Below are 20,118 nucleotides of genomic sequence, written 5' to 3' on the forward strand. Positions count from 1 at the left end.
GATCCTGTGGATGATGAAGCTCAGACCCCACCTACCAAAGATGTTTCATGTGACCCACCAGCCATGGATGATGATATAGGTGCCAGTGGCCCTAGACGCTCTAAAAGGCAGTGTGGACCTCCTAATAAACTTGAGTATCATAAATTAGGAAATCCTTTGACACTGGTCATCCAGTCCCTACTACAAGGGTTGAGCTCTGCACTTACCACTTCACTGGAAGAGCCCACATTCACCAGTGATCAGCCCTTTGGTGTACCGAGTACCTTGCCCTCTGTAGTGACAATTCAACCCCATGCATGCCCGAGGACGTGCCTGAATTCAGAGGGGGAAAGTGTAACCCAGGTTACTAGTGGGTAGTAGCAGAGACAGAATAATAGAGCAAATAATAAGATCAAAAGTAAAAATAACAAATGCTGCCAGATTAAATATATGCCTGTGATTAAAATAACGATTTATGAATATATATATATATATATATATAAATAAAAGTAAAACATTTAGGATTTTAGTAGTATCCAATGAAATCGCGTTTTGAATGACGTCATTACGTCTTCCGCTATCGCGGCATTTTCGCAACGCAGAGCGTTCTAGATCCTTCCTTTTCTTCGTGAACTTGAGACGGGAGCAGATGTCCATTGCTGCTCCGGGAGATTCTGTGCTTTAGAAGTGAATATAAACGATTAAGTTGATAAAGACGATTGAGAGAGAAGTGCATCTGAGAATATATATCATCCGCCATTTGCCATCGGGTTTTTCCTGTTTCATATGCACATTTGAATGAGTTTCCTTGGCCAGGTTTTTTTTCTTCTCCTTGGTTGTTCTATGTGAAAGTCTGTTGATGTTCAGCTGCTGATTGTCTGCTCTGGATGCGAATTGAGTGAAGTGTGAACCTTTCTGGATTGAGGACCGTCTCAACTCTCTTCTGAGTGCGTAAAGGCAGAGTTGGACTGGCGAGCCACCCGTTAACCGGATCCTTTGAACCTTCCTGTTTTGAAAGAACACCAACATTGCACTTATTCTTCTTTGAATGGTAGGAGTGAAATTTCATATCACTTTTCCTATTTCGGCATAGACTTTGGATTTCATCAACTCCTGGATTCCTGGACTGATATTAGGAACTGATTGATTTTCCAAAAAAAAAATCATTTTGAGTGTTCATCACGAGCATTGGACTCTGGGAAAAATTTGAATTGTTCAGATTGAATGTACTTTTGTTATTGGGAGTTTATTCTTTCAAATACTTTGTTTGAGGTTTATGGGTACATGTTTAAAGTGTTAAATAAGTAAATTGAGAACAAATCAGTTAAATAAGGGATAAGGTTGATAATAGGTTTAATCACAAACAACTTTAACAGTCAGCTGAGTGAATCAGCTACAAAGAGAAAGCTACTAAGAGAAAGAAAAAAGGGAAATATCAACTTACCTTGACAAGTGATATCATACAACGCCCTGTAAGGAAAGAAAACGGTATAAATCGTTACTATTGAATGCAAACTAAACTGAGATTTAGTGTGAGACACAACATTGTTTATCTTTTATTTCTGTGGTCACTGTCAAAATACAAAATTGTCATTCTTACCTCAAACCTTGTGTCTGAGTTGTTCACTGTTGTGCAAATTCTCTCTCCTTGGACGAATCTATACTTCTGAGCTTACTGGTCCATTGATAAACAACTTATAAGAAATTCGGGTGTTACGGGTTACACTATGTTGTGAAAATACTATTTCAGTCTTTTTACTTCAAAAACTCTCATTTGATTCATTGTTACTTGTGTCTTTGTAAGTATTTTTTAAAAGTAAATCCTACTCCAATTTTCTTTTCAGTATAGTGCCGTGCTGTACTGTTTCAAGAGTCTTGGAATGTAGCACATGAGTCATATGGACCACTTTGATGATGCTTTTACAGTGCTTTTATATCCTTTTTGAAGCTTGAAAGCCTCACTTGCCCCTCCTTTGTGTTCCACTGAGGACAAGAATGTCATATGGGCTTGCAACAGCACAAGGGTTATTAAATCATGACAAAAATGTCATTTTTGGCCAAGTTGTTCCTTTAAAAGAAGCTAAACAGGAATGTGCAGGGTACTGTAGGTGTTAGACATTCAGGGCTGTTGTACAGTGAGCTGGCTGCAGTGCCAACTGTACGACTACAACCCCAATGATATTCTCTTCTCTTCCGTGTACATGGTCTCTGATGTGTGAAGGCCAGGCTGGATTTCTCCTGCATGCATCTTTACCTCAGCCAGCCTCTCTCAGCTGTCTGATTCATCTCTAATCAGCTTCTGCCCACTGGGAGTCCCCCAGGATGACAGCAGCAGGGGAGACCGCAAAAGCCAGAGGTTTAGAGCTCAGACAGAAAGAGCGCAGTCAGAAAGGTCGCGAATCCAGACTTCGGGGCATAAAAGAGTGCTAATGTATTTGGTTGAGATGCTATAGTTTGCAGAGCCAGACAGGGGTTCAAAGAGCTATTTAGAAGAGAACCGAAGAGTTTGGAGGAACAAGATGAGAGTATAATGATGTAGACACTAGTGCTGCTACAGAGAATGGTTTAGTGCAGACGCAAGGTCTAGAAGGGTGAGAGTGAGATTCAGACTGCTGATGTTTGGGCAGATGGGATCATCTCAGGTACAGATGCTGTTTGGAGAGCTTCACTAGAGCAGTACGCAGGATATCAGATGGTCTGTGAATGCCTCTGATGCACCCAACATATTAAACAGCAGAAATGAGCTCAAATGTTGTTTCTAAAGGGTAATTACTAGCAAAAGGACAGAGAATATGTGTGGAACTTTTCTATCTTTTTTCCTTTTTCTTTCTTTTTTTAACCACAAAAGTCACTGAGATGACTTCTTTCCCCCCCCCCCCAAATTGAATACAGACATTTCATTACAATTTATATTACCAGTGATATAAAAAATTTGAATGAAAGTTGGATTGAACTTTACTTAGTATTTGGTTAAATCCCGGTTTTCATTTAATGATAGCACATATGTGACCCTGGACCACAAATCCAGTCTTAAGTAGCACAGGTATATTCGTAGGAAATACATTGTATGAGTCAAAATGATACATTTTTGTTTTATGCCAAAATCATTAGAATAATAAGTAAAGGTCATGTTCCATGAAGATATTTTGTCCATTTTCATTCCATAAAAATATCAAAACTTAATTTTTGATTAGTAATGTGCATGGCTAAGAGCTTAATTTGGACAACTTAAAGGAGATTTTCTCAATATTTAGATTTTTGCACCTTCTAATTCTAGATTTTTAAGTAGTTGTAATGGAAAGCTTTTTATTCAGCTTGTATACATGTATAAATGTTGATTGATTGATGTATAAATCTCAATTTAAAAAAAAAATACCCTTGTGACTGGTTTTGTGGTCCAGAATCACAGTTTCATTTTAATTTTGTATACATATTCTTTGTTTTAAAATCCTAAAACCTCCTGCTTATTTATAGGGTTCAAAAATTAACATGGTCTCAAACTTTCGAACCCCACTTTTTATGATTACATCAGTATTCATAGGTACTCATATGCAAAGAATACACACATGATTTTCATTTGTAAATTGCATTTGAATAGAGAACGACACTTGCATTAGTACTTATTCATAAAACCTTGAACAAATTACTTAAATTGTATGTAAACCAGCTGGGCCATTAAATAGAATGTGACAATTTACAGAAATACTTGCAAATTCATTTCTATATACTGTACGATGTTTAAAGATGTAGAAATCCTTATGAATCATTTGAATATTGCATTTAAACGATAGAATATGTAGAATATGTTCCCATTTAGTTAGGCAACTAAACTTTATGTATGAATACCTATGCATGTTAATGAGATCACATTGTATGCATTTTGTATACAGATCTAGTTTACCAATGAACATACTTTTGCAGCATTCAGTGGTATATAGATGCATTTTTGCTTTGGTCTCGGTGCAAGCTGTTAAATGTCAAGCCTTGTTGAAAAGACCAGCATGTGTTTTATTTTAGATGCTGGTGTGCTTTCATAAGATGAAAAATAAAAAATGCTGTCATCATTTTCTCATCTTCATGGCGTTCCAAACCTGTACGACTTTCTTTCTTTTATTCAACACAAAATATTTTTCTCCTTTTTGTCTATACAGTGAAAGTTCAATGAAGTTTGCGCAGTACAGATTTGAAACAACATATATGAGGTTAGTAAATAATGACAGAATTTTCATTTTTGGGTGAATTATCCATTTAAAGGGGTCATCAGATGCAAAACTCACTTTTATATGTTATTTTACAATAATGTGTGTTGACAGTTTGTGTACACAACCACCCTCCGATGATAAAAAATCGACCCAGTGGTATTTTTGAATCTTTAAAAGTAATATCCCCTTTTTAAAATCAGGTCATTCTCAGCTTCTTGTCGATGTGACGACACACAGACAGAGGCTGCTCCCGCGATAGTAGATTGACATGAGCGCCTTACCACCAAGCTGAAACAGTCTGACTCAGATTGCCATTGTGTCTCTGATTGAGTGATTGAGCTGTTCTGTTGTTGGATGTAATAATGAACATAGCAGTCGTCATTTACTCCAGACATCTGAGCCGCTGAAGACGCAGAGGATTTACATTACTTTTTTGAAAGGAAAGCACCGATCCCGATCTACATATGTGTCTATGTTCATGCAAATCATTTGTGATGCAGCTTCACCCACAGCAGAAATGAGAATAAGGGTTTTTTATGCATCTTTGCAAATGGCCTTTCTTAAAGGTGCCATAGAATGGAAAACTGTGTTTACTTTGGCATAGTTGAATAATAACAGTTCAGTACATGGACATGACATACCATGAGTCTCAAATACCATCGTTTCCTCCTTCTTATATAAATCTGGGGTTTGCAGAAGACCACCGAAAAATAGGTCAATTCCAACATAACACCGACTATTACGCAATAGTCCCGATCGTTAATACACTACCATTGAGAAATTTTAACCAAAGTATGTTATAGACTTCTCATTAAGATCATAAAGAATCATATCAACTTGTGGAAAATGGGCATTCGATGACCCCTTTAAGTACTTTATTGACAAGACGAGACCAACCTTTGATTCACGTTCAACCAGCACTTACCAATATAGCCCGCCTGGATCAGGTGAAAAACAAAAGCTGCTCTTTTCAGCAGGATGCACGTTTAGCTACTTCTGTGCATATATTTCCCCCTTCTACATGGCAAACTGAATGATTTATAGAGGTTCGGCAAAGCCAAATGCACTGGGCAGAGGTGCATTTTCATGTCTGACTAAGTGAAGCCTTAAGACTGAACATTTACCCTCGAATGTACATCAGGTAGCCTTGTGTGAACTGAAAAGCATCAAATGACGTTCTCTGCAATAATGGCTTCAATATATTCATCCTCAGGTTCTTGCAAAGACTTGACATTGCCGTTACAATGGTGCCTTCTCGGTTTTAAAAAAAGTGTTGTGTGTGCGAGGACGAATGCTTCATCTTGCCACTCTAGGGATGGTGTTTTTAGAAGCCTTTCAGAAGAGATGTTCTTGCACAAGCCATTAGTCCATCTAAAGGGTCAAACATTCAAACTCTGTCAGATGTGCCAGTTGCAATCACTGTTTGTCTAATGAGAGTAGCTGCACCGTGGTGGCTTTTTTTCACCATGGCAGCTCTTGCATTTGAGAGGTTTTCTCTGCAGTGCCAGATATTCTTACTCTAGTAGAGCATCAGTTCAGTTTCGTGGCGAAATGCCACGGTGTAGATAAGCAGATTTCAAGCTTGCTGTCAGCTGTCTCCATAGTGCCAGCTTTCTGCTCCTGGTCGCTGAAGAAAGTTGCTTGGTGACGCCTACATCAGTACTATAGCAACCAATGTATCTGATTTGATCATTTTCAAATAATGACAGTCAGTGCAGATAAAAGTCTGTCAGTCAGGATTGAAAGCTGTCTGAACAGAATAGAACATTCTTTATTTGTTGAAAGGATAGTTCGCATCAAATATGAATAATCTGTCATTATTTACTCACCCTCATGTCGTTCCAAACCTGGATGATGTTGTTGTTTTCTTTGGAACAAACGAAATTACATTTTTAAGAATCTTCACATATTCCATCACTATAAAAGCATCATGTGTGCTATATCTTCAGAAGGTTTGTGATGAACAGACCAGCATATCTCCATTGCAGCTCTTGGTCACATATGGTGCGCGTTTGATGTCATGACCCTTGAGAACCAATGTTGTCGACAACCTGTTCCTTTGAGTGTAGATTTGAGTGCTTATTGAGTTTGGTGGAGTGTATTTTTCTGGATATGATCAGATGAGTTGATGCTGCCTCCTAATGCCAGGTCATATCAGCTTAAACTGGTTTCTGGAACATGTTAACTTTGTTGCAGAATGAAAACAGGTTTATCAGCTCTTTGATCCAGTGTTTTTGTTCTGACATAATCTGAAAATTATGGATTGGTTGATAGCCTAGAAAAAAAGGAACATTTATTTACTTTATATGCAATTTATATAATAATTTCTCCAAAGATAACTGTACGATCAATGAATAATCCCAATGTATATTATTTTTTTATACCACATACTATATGAACCTATGCTGCACACATACACTGCCATTCAAAAGTTTGGGATCAGTAAGATTTGTAATGTTTTTTAAAGAGGTCTTTTCTGCTCATCAAGGCTGCATTTATTTGATTAAAAATACAGAGAAAAAACAGTAATATTGTGAAATATTATTGCAATTTAAAATAGTGTTTTTCTGTTTTAATATACAATATAATAATAGAAAATAATAGAATTTATTTCTGTGATGCAAACCTACATTTTCTGCATCATTACTTCAGTCTTCGGTGTCACATGATCCTTCAGGAATCATTCTAATATGCTGATTTATTATCATTGTTGGAAACAGTTGTGCTTCTTAATATTGTTTTGGAACCTGTGATACTTTTTCTGAATTCCTAGATGAATAAAAAGTTAAAAAAAGAACAGCATTTATTTAAAATAGAAATCTTTCTAGTCTTTCCTATCACTTTTTTTTAATCAATTTAACACATCCTTGCTAAATTAAAAGTACGAAAGAAAGAAAAAATGTACTGATTCCAAACTTTGAACAGTAGTGTATATTTTGAATAAATGTTCTTTTTAACATTTTATTCATCAATCTTAAAAAGAAAGTATTACAGGTTCCAAAAAATATTAAGCAGCACAAATGTTTCCAACATTGATCATAAATCAACATATTCCAAAGATTTCTGAAGGATCGTGTGACAGTGAAGACTGGAGTAGTGATGCTGAAAATTCAGCTTTGCATCACAGAAATAAATTCTTTTTTCAAAGTATATTAAAATAGCAAACTACTATTTTAAATTGCAATAATATTTCACAACATTGCAGTTTTTCTGTATTTTTAATCAAATAAATGCAGCCTTGATGAGCAGAAAAGTCTTCTTTAAAAAACATTACAAATTTTACTGATCTTAAATTTTTGAACAGCTGTGTACATGCATGTGACCATTTTTATGTCTCAGATTTGCATAATTTAGTAAATTGACACAAAAACTAATTTTTCTATAACATTTTTATCATTTCTCTTCTATAATATTAGCAGTGTTTGTGCTGTATTGCATTGTTGTGCAATTTTATGTGTTCAAACGTGAAACAAATATCTTTTTACCAGCATTTAACATAAAAAAGTAAAAACTCTGTGGCAAAGAAATCTAAGTCATACGACCCTTGAAATGCATCAATCGCACCGTTCATTGATTCACAGCTTGATGTGTTATCCATCTTTGTAGAGTCTGAATGAGGTGCTGCTCTGCTTTGACCTCAGCTCTGTTCACACTTGCTTTGAATGTGTTCTAAACCAGTATGCTGTCCACAGTTCTCAAACCGCAATCACCCTGTCATGCACTTTAATAGGGTTGTCATGTACTATGACCTTGACTCATATTCCAGCTTTACTGTGTATATATATATATATATATATATATATATATATATATATATATATATATATATATTGCTTTTCTAGTGTTTTTCCCCTGGTTTGTTTGATGTTGTGACCTAGAGTGCAGATTGCTGCAAAGAGTTTTCAGTGATGAAGTGATGTCTTCTGATATTTACTTTTAATAGATCACCAATAGAGCTGTCACTAATGATTATTTTGGTAATTGGGTAATCAGTTGATTATTCTGACGATTAATCCATTAATCAAATAATGATAATTAATTTTTTAATAAAAATAGACCTAAGCGAACAATACCCTTTAAAATGACTTAAAATTAGGGCTGGGCGATTCTTTCGATTTTTTCGATTAATTCGAATTTACGTTTTAAGACGATTTAATTTTTTATTAAATCGAGGTATCGCGATTTTTTTAAAGGTCCCATATCGTCAAAATCAAAATTTCCTGGCTTTTTTCATGATAACTGAGGTCTAGGGGCTATCTAACTACCATATGAGTTTCAAAACAGTCAATCCACAGTAAACTGCACACAGCCTGCTTAAAGTAGCTGTTCATTTTCACGAGCCGCTGTGACTTCCGTAACGATGTGACGTCCGATCGACTCAAGTCACCGCCTTCAGTCACAAACCAACGTCCCACCCTCCTTTTGTCAAACCCCCAGACAACAACGCATCCATTCCATTGAGCAACAACAACAGGAAAACAAGTGGAGAAAACCCTGTTCAGTCGATAGATGTCAAGCTACGATCATTACACAGGCTTCCGAACAACGTGAATATAAGAGACCAGCAGCACGTCAACTTCAGCCTCTTTCACACAGCGATTCCGGTAAATACACAGATAATGTGTCCCACGATTTGTTCCGGAATTGTTTAATTTGGTTCATTCACAGTTGTTTTCCGGAATCTGTGCATGCTTTGCACACAAACCATAAAGACATGTGACATTTGGATGTGAGATGTAATGCGACGCGTACGTTTCACTAAACTGAAACTAACCTGAACAAACTGTGCTTCAGCGCTGATAGTGAGGAGCTGGCTCTGCCTGATGATCGCTGCTTCATTCCACTTTGCACTTAACGTTATTTTTCGTCGTGAAGAGTCGCTTGATAACGTGCATCATTACTACAACACTGCCTTTAGGTTCTGGCTTTGGTTCACACAGTTCCCGTAATTTTCCAGAATCAGCGCGCATTGTGAAAGGGGCTTTACTAAAGCAACAGTTATGTAGCCTACTGCATTCGATGTTTGTAAAAGAAAAAACATTAATGATCATTCTAAAATATCCTGTTGAGTATCAGCTCTCTCTATTGCTCTGAGCTCGCTTACGCTTACAGCATACATGACCGTAGTTACCTGTGATTGGCCTGGTTGTGCGTCACTCAGAAAACAACAGGCCAATCAGAAGAGAGGCTCATGAATATTAATTAGATGGGCCAAAATCGACCTGTTTTTGACAGAGCTCCTAAAAAAGGAGCTGTAAAAATATATTGAGATGGATTTTGGCACTTATACCGCAAATATATATTCTTAAGGACATCAACAAATAAAATAAACCTCCAGAAATGTGTACGATATGGGACCTTTAATAAAAAATATATGTATTCAGAACGGAAAACAACGCGTTCTGGTAAAATAACGCGAGTCACTGGGACATGATTAGCTGCTTGCTAGCAAGCCTGTTACATTATAGTACATACAATTTCACTTACCACATAAACAGAGTAGAGAGATGATTGAAGACAATGGCGAATTATTTGCATATCAGGGCTCTAGAGTGCGACCTAATTTCTCAATGGTGCGACCCGCCTTTCAAGGGCAAAAAGAAACTACTAACGTTACGTGCGACTATGAAAAAATATTTAGGAGCACCATGTGCGACTGACCCGACCAGCATATTTGTATTTGCGCTGAGTGGAGCTTCAAAGGTTTCTGTGTGTTTTGTACGTTGACTAATGTATCTCAAGTGTAGAGAGAGTGTAAATAAGAGACTGAATGGGCAGTAGCTTCGTTTATTATAATAGAGCTTTGTGAGATTGCAAACTAAGATGAGTGACAGCTTTTAATCATTTTTAAGGGAGTTTGTAAACGATATATTGATTTATTACAACAGTTAAATAAACAAGAAGTTATTATTACGTGACTTACATTGTCTGACTATAACACTATTGCCTGATTTTGCTCTATTTCGTCGTCAAAAGTAATCTGAAACAAGTCACATATGAGCCGCTGCGCATCTCCACTCAAACACAACACTGTTTCGTTTATGAATGAACGTGCGTTTTTAAACCAATCTAGTGAAGTGATTCAATTCCCCATTCATAAAGAGTCACTTGCTTTATTCTTGAATGAACCATCTGTTTGAACGAATCAAATGAATGAAATGATTCAGTAATTAAATCAGTGTCTTACCACCACCTGCTGGCAGATCGTTTCAGTTATTTAAATCATTTAATATTTCTGTGTTCAAAATTGTATATTTTTGTATAGGATATAAGTGCAAGAGAAAAGCATGGCAATATATATTTTCCTCCCATCTCATATTTATTTGTCTTACAAACATTTACTGTGTCTGGTATGATAAGAATGGGGCCTGGTGGAAAGCACTGATGCAGTTGCTATGTATATTGCAAAATATATGGTACCCATATATATATTGTGGAAAAGCTGGGGTTTCTTTACATGCTAACTTGTTAAAAGAAGTAGGGGGGAAAAAATCGATTTAAATCGTAAATCGGATTTTTTGTGAAAAAATCGGGGATTTTATTTTTAGGCCATATCGCCCAGCCCTACTTAAAATACATAACAATGAGACAATAATAATTAGTTCAAATAAAGTATTAAAAGAAAGTAATCATAAGGTTTCACTGAACAAAACTGTGAATACATAACATTACAAACAATAGAATTAACGTACATTACACATTATAACAATTTACGGCGGAGGGCGCCAGCGGCCTGACATTTGTTTTAACGCTTTAATGTGTGATTCAATCATTGTTTAATATTGACTCAACATTTGAAATATCCACTTTACATTTAATATTTGTTCATTTCTTTGCGACAGAAATGTTACAGCTATTGTAATTTAGTGAATTTGTGGACATCTAAACATGTAAACTCAGAGTGAGGGTTTGAGGTTTTATTTTGAAATCACGATGAACAGTTAGAATATTGAGAAAGATACAGATAGGTTTATAAATGATTTACATTACGAATCTGATGAAATGACGCATTGCATTCCCAAATGAACGTTATAATAAACCTAAACTCATAGCAATATGCAGAGTTTGCAGAGGTGCTCCACACATAACAATAACAGTTTGTGTGGAGCAGCATTTACTGTGAACAGAGACGCTCTGAGACGCATAAAAATACAGCACACTTCTACTTCTATTTTCTAAGTAAAAGTCTCCTTTACTTACAAAGCCTGCATTTATTTGATCCAAAGTACAGCAGAACCAGTAAAATTTTGAAATATTTAGTAAACTATTTAAAATAAGTGTTTTCTCTTTGAATATATTTTAAAAATATAATTTATTCCTGTGATTTCAAAGCTGAATTTTTAGCATCATTACTCCAGTCACGTGATACTTCAGAAATCCGTGTAATATTCTGATTTGTTGCTCAGAAAACATTTATTATTATTATTATCATGCTAAAAACAGCTGAGTAGATTTTTTCAGGTTTCTTTGATGAATAGAAAGTTCAGAAGAACAGCATTTATCTGAAATAGAATATTTTACATTATAAATGTCTTTATCATCACTTTTGATCAATTTAAAGCAGCCTTGCTAAATAAAAGTATTCATTTCTATAATTTCTTTACCCAACAAAAAAAAAAAAAAAAGATTGCCGAAAACAGCCGAAACAGACTAATAATGCGTTGGATTCTGGATTGGATTTTATGGACAAAAAACACTAATAAATACTGTTCAGTTTCTTGTAGTTTCGTGTCTTAGGACATCAATGTATCGTCACGAGCCGCAGGGTGTAATTTGGATTTGTCTGTGCATGTTTTTGTTTACTTTTATAGGTCTGGTTCAAATCTATGTCCATTATTTGTCTGACAGACTGCACCGGTTTTCGTTAAAAATCTTCGTCGCTCTGACTACATCACCTTCTTCGTTGCTCTGATTGGTTGTAGCGCTATCCTATTGCGTGGAGAGGGAGTTTGAAAGACAACATTTTATCCCACCCCTCCGGTTGAGCCCTGTCCATGGAGAGTGCCCAGACCCTACATTTATGTGGGTCTGGCTTGTCAGGCTATGACATTTATGCAAAGAGTCAGTATTTGCAGTGTTGGCCCTTCTTTTTCTTTTTTTCCTCTGCAATTCGACTGGGCATGCTCTCAATCAACTTCTGGGCCAAATCCTGACTGATAGCAACCCATTCTTTCATAATCACTTCTTGGAGTTTGTCAGAATTAGTGGGTTTTTGTTTGTCCACCCGCCTCTTGTGGATTGACCACAAGTTCTCAATGGGATTAAGATCTGGGGAGTTTCCAGGCCATGGACCCAAAATGTTAACGTTTTGGTCCCCGAGCCACTTAGTTATCACTTTTGCCTTATGGCACGGTGCTCCATCGTGCTGGAAAATGCATTGTTCTTCACCAAACTGTTGTTGGATTGTTGGAAGAAGTTGCTGTTGGAGGGTGTTTTGGTACCATTCTTTATTCATGGCTGTGTTTTTGGGCAAAATTGTGAGTGAGCCCACTCCCTTGGACGAGAAGCAACCCCACACATGAATGGTCTCAGAATGCTTTACTGTTGGCATGACACAGGACTGATGGTAGCGCTCACCTTTTCTTCTCCGGACAAGCCTTTTTCCCGATGCCCCAAAAAATCGGAAAGAGGCTTCATCAGAGAATATGACTTTGCCCCAGTCCTCAGCAGTCCATTCGCCATACTTTTTGCAGAAGATCAATCTGTCCCTGATGTTTTATTTTTTGGAGAGAAGTGGCTTCTTTGCTGCCATTCTTGACACCAGGCCATCTTCCAAAAGTTTTGGCCTCACTCTGTGTGCAGATGCGCTCACACCTGCCTGCTGCCATTCCTGAGCAAGCTCTGCACCGGTGGCACTCCGATCCCGCAGCTGAATCCTCTTTAGGAGACGATCCTGGCGCTTGCTGGACTTTCTTGGACGCCCTGAAGCCTTCTTAACAAGAATTGAACCTCTTTCCTTGAAGTTCTTGATGATCCTATAAATTGTTGATTTAGGTGCAATCTTAGTAGCCACAATATCCTTGCCTGTGAAGCCATTTTTATGCAACGCAATGATGGCTGCACGCGTTTCTTTGCAGGTCACCATGGTTAACAATGGAAGAACAATGATTTCAAGCATCACCCTCCTTTTAGCATGTCAAGTCTGCCATTCTAACCCAATCAGCCTGACATAATGATCTCCAGTCTTGTGCTCATCAACATTCTCACCTGAGTTAACAAGACGATTACTGAAATGATCTCAGCAGGTCCTTTAATGACAGCAATGAAATGCAGTGGAAAGTTTTTTTCGGGATTAAGTTCATTTTCATGGCAAAGAAGGACTATGCAATTCATCTGATCACTCTTCATAACATTCTGGAGTATATGCAAATTGCTATTATAAAAACTTGAGCAGCAACTTTCCCAATTTTCAATATTTATGTAATTCTCAAAACTTTTGGCCACGACTGTATAAGGAAACAAAATGGCAGCGCTAATATAATCTTTGCAGGTGTTTGATTTGGTTCAAAGTCTCCTAGCAATTATATTGAAGAGATAATGGTTGGTTTGCTACACTATCGTTTGTTCTACAGGTGTGCAGTTGTCAATGGTAGATTGTTTATGTTTTTACACACTTGTCTCTATAAATAGGTTTCATTAATATGTCAAATTTTATGCATTTACACAAGTTGAAAATTTCAGCATACAGTATACAGTCCAAGTGCTTGATTGCCGTCACAGGTGCTTTAGAAAATCTCTGGGTCGTTGACATGGGTTAATCACTGGAGTCATTAGTGTTTGGACCCCTGACGTCCTCTGATTGCATCTCATGCTGGCTAATGAATTGCACTGCTGTCTTTGGCAGCGTTCACTCTTTTGGGTTCACCTCAACAGTCTAGTCAGATAATAATTAAATAGATGAGCGAGAGGGTTAAAGGAATAGTTCAACCAAAAATGAAAATGAGCTAAAAAAAGTAATAGCCCACAGGCTATCCAAAATGTAGATGTGTTTGTTTCTACTTCAAACCTGATTTGGAGAAATTTAGCAACACATTACTTGCTCACCAATGCATCATCTGCAGTGAATGGGTGCTGCCAGAATGAGAGCTATTAAACACACAACTACAGTAAAGTGAAAAGATGTATTTAGTGTTTGTAATAAATGCATCATCTAGCTAAAATCGTATCCAGCTAGAGTCCTCCATCCATAATATTACTGAAACAGGTAGGAAATATGCACAGATCAAACACTGTTTACAAATGAATATAGTCCAAAACAGTTGTAAACAAGCATGTGGGTGGATTTTGATGTAAGAGGACAACAGGGGAAGGACTTTTCCACAGGAAGAAACAGTGTTATTGATTATGGACTTTCACAAGGTGTTACTGATGGACTGGAGTCATTCGCATTATTTTTTTGGATTATTGTGATGTTTGTAATGTATCATCTGTTTGGACTGTCATTCTGACGGCACCCATTCACTGCAGAGGATCCATCGATGAGCAAGTGATGTAATGCTAAATTTCTTCAAATACACTACCAGTCAAACATTTTTGAACAATAAGATTTGTAATGTTTTTTTTAAAGAAGTCTCTTCTACTCACTAAGCCTGCATTTATTTGAACCAAAGTACAGCAAAACCAGTAAAATTTTGAAATATTTTAACTATATAAAATAACTGTTTTCTCTTTGAATATATTTTAAAATGTAATTTATTCCTGCATTTTCAAAGTTGTTCATTACATCATTACTCCAGTAACATGATCTTTCAGAAATCATTCTAATATTCTGATTTGTTGCTCAAAAAACATTTATTATTATTATGTTGAAAGTAAATTTTTTTTTAGCTTTCTTTGATGAATAGAAAGTTCAGTAGAATAGCATTTAACTGAAATAGAAATCTTTTTATAAATGTCTTTATCATCTCTTTTGATCAGTTTAAAGCATCCTTGCTAAATTAAAGTATTAATTTCTATAATTTCTTTATCACAAAATATGTATATATTTCAAGTAAATGCTGATCTTTGGATCTTTCTATTCATCAAAGAATCTTAAAAAAATGTACTGAACTGTTTTAAATATTGATAATTGTAATAGTGTTTCTTAAAGAGCAAATCAGCATATTAAAATTATTTTATCATGTGACACTGAAGACTGCAGTAATGATGCTGAAAATTCAGCTTTAAAATCACAGGAATAAATTAAAATTTAAAACATATTAAAATAGAAAACAGTTATTTTAAATAGTAAAAATATTTCCAAAATGTACTGTACTTCGGATCAAATAAATGCAGATACTTCTGTAAAAAACATTAAAAATCTTACTGTTAAAAAAAATTGACTGGTAGTGTATGGTGAAACAAAATCTGTTAGTTTTGTACTGTTACACCATAAATTAGAATTTGCAGTGGCATGAGGTTGAGTAAATAATTGCATAATTCAGTTTTTTAAGGCAGGAGGAAGCACAGTGTTTTATTTTACCTTTACTGGGAGGTTTCAGTAACGTCTTGTCAGTGTTTGGTGTCTATGACAAGTGATTCACTGGAAATGCGGCCTGTCTGCGATCAGTTACCCATCATGTGATCATCCTTCGGGTGGCTTCTGAAAGCATGCTGGGTGAATGACTGGCTTGTCAGTGAAGTTTAGTCTTTTTAAATTATTTAGAAATGCAAAACAGTGTCCTAGCATGACATAGCATCAAAGTGTCTTTGATGAGGGGTTTAGCTTGACAGAACATTTTATGAATAAAAGACCGTCGGACATTGACTGTAATAGACTTTAGCGCGAGATGTCAGCAATTTCCATTGATTTCTTATTTGGCTGTGACAGTGGAAAAAAGCAGGGTGCTATTAGGCAGGTGTGCTTTGCTGATATTATAGTCCACAGTAACAGCAATGGCCTTCTTACCCCTGATTGCTTTGCTGAAATGTAGTGATACCAATCACTTTGATCCATTATCCTTCACCACACGCAAAAAGGGTGAGGCGGCTCTTGAGTAAAGAAAGAAACACTCTCATAGTTCAAACACTATTCATTAGATTAACAGCCAGCTATGGAAAAAACTCTAAATTCCTAAACATTACAGCCCAGACGAAAATCACAAATAAGATATTTTTAACATCTCAATTGTTTTTCCTGATAGCAAGTGAGATTATTTGGAAAACAAATTGAGTCTCTTGCTTTTCAGATTGTTCTTCTCAGACCAAACCAAAACAAAACAAAACATTCTCTTCAGTTTAAAAAGGGATTTCTACAGTATCTCAAAGTGTTTTTTGTTATGCCAAGATAGCAAAGTTTGCAATCAAAAGTCATGAGATATGAACTCAAATATTTCCAAATTTAATTTATAGTTTTGTATTCTTCCTATATGTCACTGTCGTTTTATTTTATTGTATTTATTTTATTTCATTTAATTTTTGTATTCAATTTATTTAGTTTCATTCAGCTGGATTTTTTTGTTTTATTTTATTTGTATCTTTTTTTTAATCCTTTGTAATGCTGAGATAAAAAATGTGATTTTATTTATTTAAATATGAAACTTTTTTATTTTAAATGTTTTTATTTTATCTCATTTTATTTTCTCCGGCAGCCATATCACCCTGTAGCCCAAGACTGCCCACTGAAGCTAAGCAGGGTTGAGCTTGGTCAGTACCTGGATGGGAGACCTCCTGGGAAAACTAGGTTGCTGCTGGAAGAGGTGCTAGTGAGGCCAGCAGGGGGTGCTCACCCTGTGGTCTGTGTGGGTCCTAGCACCCCAGTATAGTGACGGGGACACTATACTGCCAAAAAGCACCGTCCTTCGGATGAGACGTTAAACCGAGGTCCTGACTCTCTGTGGTCATTAAAAATCCCAGGATGTCTTTCGAAAAGAGTAGAGGTGTGACCAAATTTGCCCATTGGCCTCTGACCATCATGGCCTCCAAATCATCCCCATATTCCGATTGGCTTCATCACTCTGTCTCCTCTCCACCAGTAAGCTGGTGTGTGGTGGGCGTTCTGATGCACTATGGATGCCTTTGCATCATCCAGGTGGATGCTGCACACTGGTGGTGGATGAGGAGATACCCCTGACACTGTAAAGCGCTATATAAATGTAACAAATTATTATTATTAATTTTTGTTATGCCAAGATAGCAAAGTCTGCAATCAAAAGTGATGAGATTTCAATATGAGCTCAAGTATTTCCAAATTTAATTTATAGTTTTGTATTCTTGCTAAATGTCACTGCCGTACTGTTTTATTTCATTTTATTTTTGTATTTATTTTATTTATTATTTATTTCATTTTATTTTATTTTTGTATTTAATTTAAATTATTTCATTTTAGGGTTGTGTGGGGATGCTGGAGCCTGTCCCATCGGACTGTTGGCTGGGAAAGGACCCTTGATGGGTGGCCAGATTATTTTATTTTATTTTATTTTAATTTATTTTTATACATATATTTTTAAATCCTTTGTTATGTTGAGATAGAAATATCTGCACTTCATGAGATATCCAAAAAGTCATGAGATCTCAATATGACCTCAAATATTTCCACATTTATTTTATAGATATGTATTCTTACCGTATGTCAACAGCTGTTCAATATGTTTAATTTAATTTAATTTAATTTAATTTAATTTAATTTAATTAATTTATGTATTTTCTTCCTAAAGTATGAGTATTTAGAGACAACAGTCATTTGAAGACAATGTTCAAATTATGCAAAATGGGATTTTATTTATTATCTTTGCAAGACATGAGACTTTAAAAAATGTAAAAAATTGTATTTATTTATTTTTTATTATTATTTTATTTTATTTATTTTTTCTTCCTAAAATGTGAGTTATTAGAGACAACACTCATTTGAAGATAATGTTCAAATTATGCAAAATGTGATTTTATTTATTTATTATCTTTGCAAGACGTGAGACTTTAAAAAATATTTTAAAAAATAATTTATTTTAAATGTATTTTCTTGTTATGCCGAGACAGCAAAATCTACAATTAGAAGTCCTGAAATCTCAATACGACGTCAGACATTTCCACATTTGTTTGATAGTTTTGTATTTTTACTGTATGTCAACAGCTGTCCATTTTTTATTTTATTTTATTTTATTTTATTTTAAAACCTTTGTTATACCGAGAAAAACTGCAATTAATGAGATTTCTAAAAGTCATGAAATCTCAGTTTGACCTCAGACAATTCCACAATTATTTTATAGTCTTGTATTCTTACTGTATTTCAACATCTGACATTTATTTTATTTTATTTTATTTTATTTTATTTTATTTTTCTTTAAGTACCTTATTTGTTATTGAAGAACTGTATTTGCCCCTGTCTGCCCTACTGATAATTTCACAGACACAACTCATGAGCATAAGCAATATGTTGAAATTATGCAAATGCGTTAAATCCCAATAGAAAAATTGCTCTTTCTGTTCGGGGTCAACGAATGCTAATTAAATCACCGCGTTGTCATTCTGACATCAGTTGTGTGTTTTGATAGCAATACAGATCAGAGGAAATCCAGACCTACGAGAGCTGGTGTTTGAGGGATAACAGTCTGGATGTAAAACGTTTGCTGTCGGGGTTGGTGTTTAGGAACTTCATGTCTGCTGGGTAATTTTGACAGCAGGAGGCAGCTTGTTCAGAGGTCTTTGGATCCTGCCGGAAATCCAGCAGCTTTGTACTTTGATATCAAATGTTACTGTGAAAGATGCATAGACCCTTGATAATAAAACCCTGCCCAGCCATCTGTGCTCATCTTAAGAAACGCAGGCAGAGAATTTGAAGAGTGTTGTTGGAATAATAGAACATTACAGGCAGCACAATAATGATGCATTTAAGGGCTGATCAAACTTGCTGCGCTCGCTCTTACTTCAGCAGCAAGATGGGCTGCAGGTTTCAATCTGCTCTCAAGATGATATGAGATTATTCAGTCCCTCTGTTGTTTTAAATATGTAGCTAAAGAGAGCAAATGCAGTCATGAGGGCTGAGTGTAGTGTAGATCAGCTGGTTAATAGAAAACACACTCATGAATGAAATGTGAATGATCTCCGTCTGCTAAAGAGTGCTTCACTGGCTTTATTCGGAATGGAATACTAGAGATCTGCGTATTGCATACTTCACTATATACACTGAATTTTAACTACTATTGACTATTCTTTCAAATAGTATGTGAATCATTTCATACTGATTATGAAATGATACACATTTCAAACCATAGTTTGCTGCAGTCTAGTCAAATGGTCTCTCAACAATTCATGCTTTAGAATTATTTTCTTTTTTTTGTAAAAGAAACAGGATATTCAGCAACAAAAAATAACTTTTGCATTCAGTTTTGTGTAATTTATGTATGCATACATACAGTATTGTACAGAATCGGTGCATACTGCTGTCCCACAACCAGAAAGTACATTTAAAAAACATTTAAGTATTCAATCTTAGATGTTTACTAAGATTATTTTATTATCTATTAAAACCCAATTATATTTCAAATATAAGCTTAATATATACATAAAATCATAATTTCTTGTGTACTAGCAATTGAGAGGTGGCTGTCTCGAAACCCTAACCCCTAAATTTCAACTTATGAAAACGATATTGAAATAATATTTGCATTTTATTCCATTGCTGTTTTTAAAAAAAATAAAATAAAGTGAAGTTAAAAAACAACATTTATTTTATATTTCTTTTGTAAATTATGAAACTTTAAAGACACCATTATTTCTATAATTTAACACTTTATTTGAAATTATTTCACAACATTTAATTTTCACCCCTTTTTCAAAGGAGTGAAAAAATTCCGGTAAATTTCCAGAAACTTTCCAAAAATCCCAGGAAGATTTTTTAAAATCCTGCAAAGTTTGCAAAGTGACATTTACTGGAATTTTCCACATTTTTGCAACCCTAGTCACAACTGAAACCTGTCATCAGTGTTTTGGCAGTGCCAAAGGGAACACATAATCCTTTATT

This window comes from Garra rufa, chromosome 2 (genome assembly GCF_049309525.1).
Source record: "Garra rufa chromosome 2, GarRuf1.0, whole genome shotgun sequence".
In the NCBI taxonomy this organism is placed as follows: domain Eukaryota; kingdom Metazoa; phylum Chordata; class Actinopteri; order Cypriniformes; family Cyprinidae; genus Garra; species Garra rufa.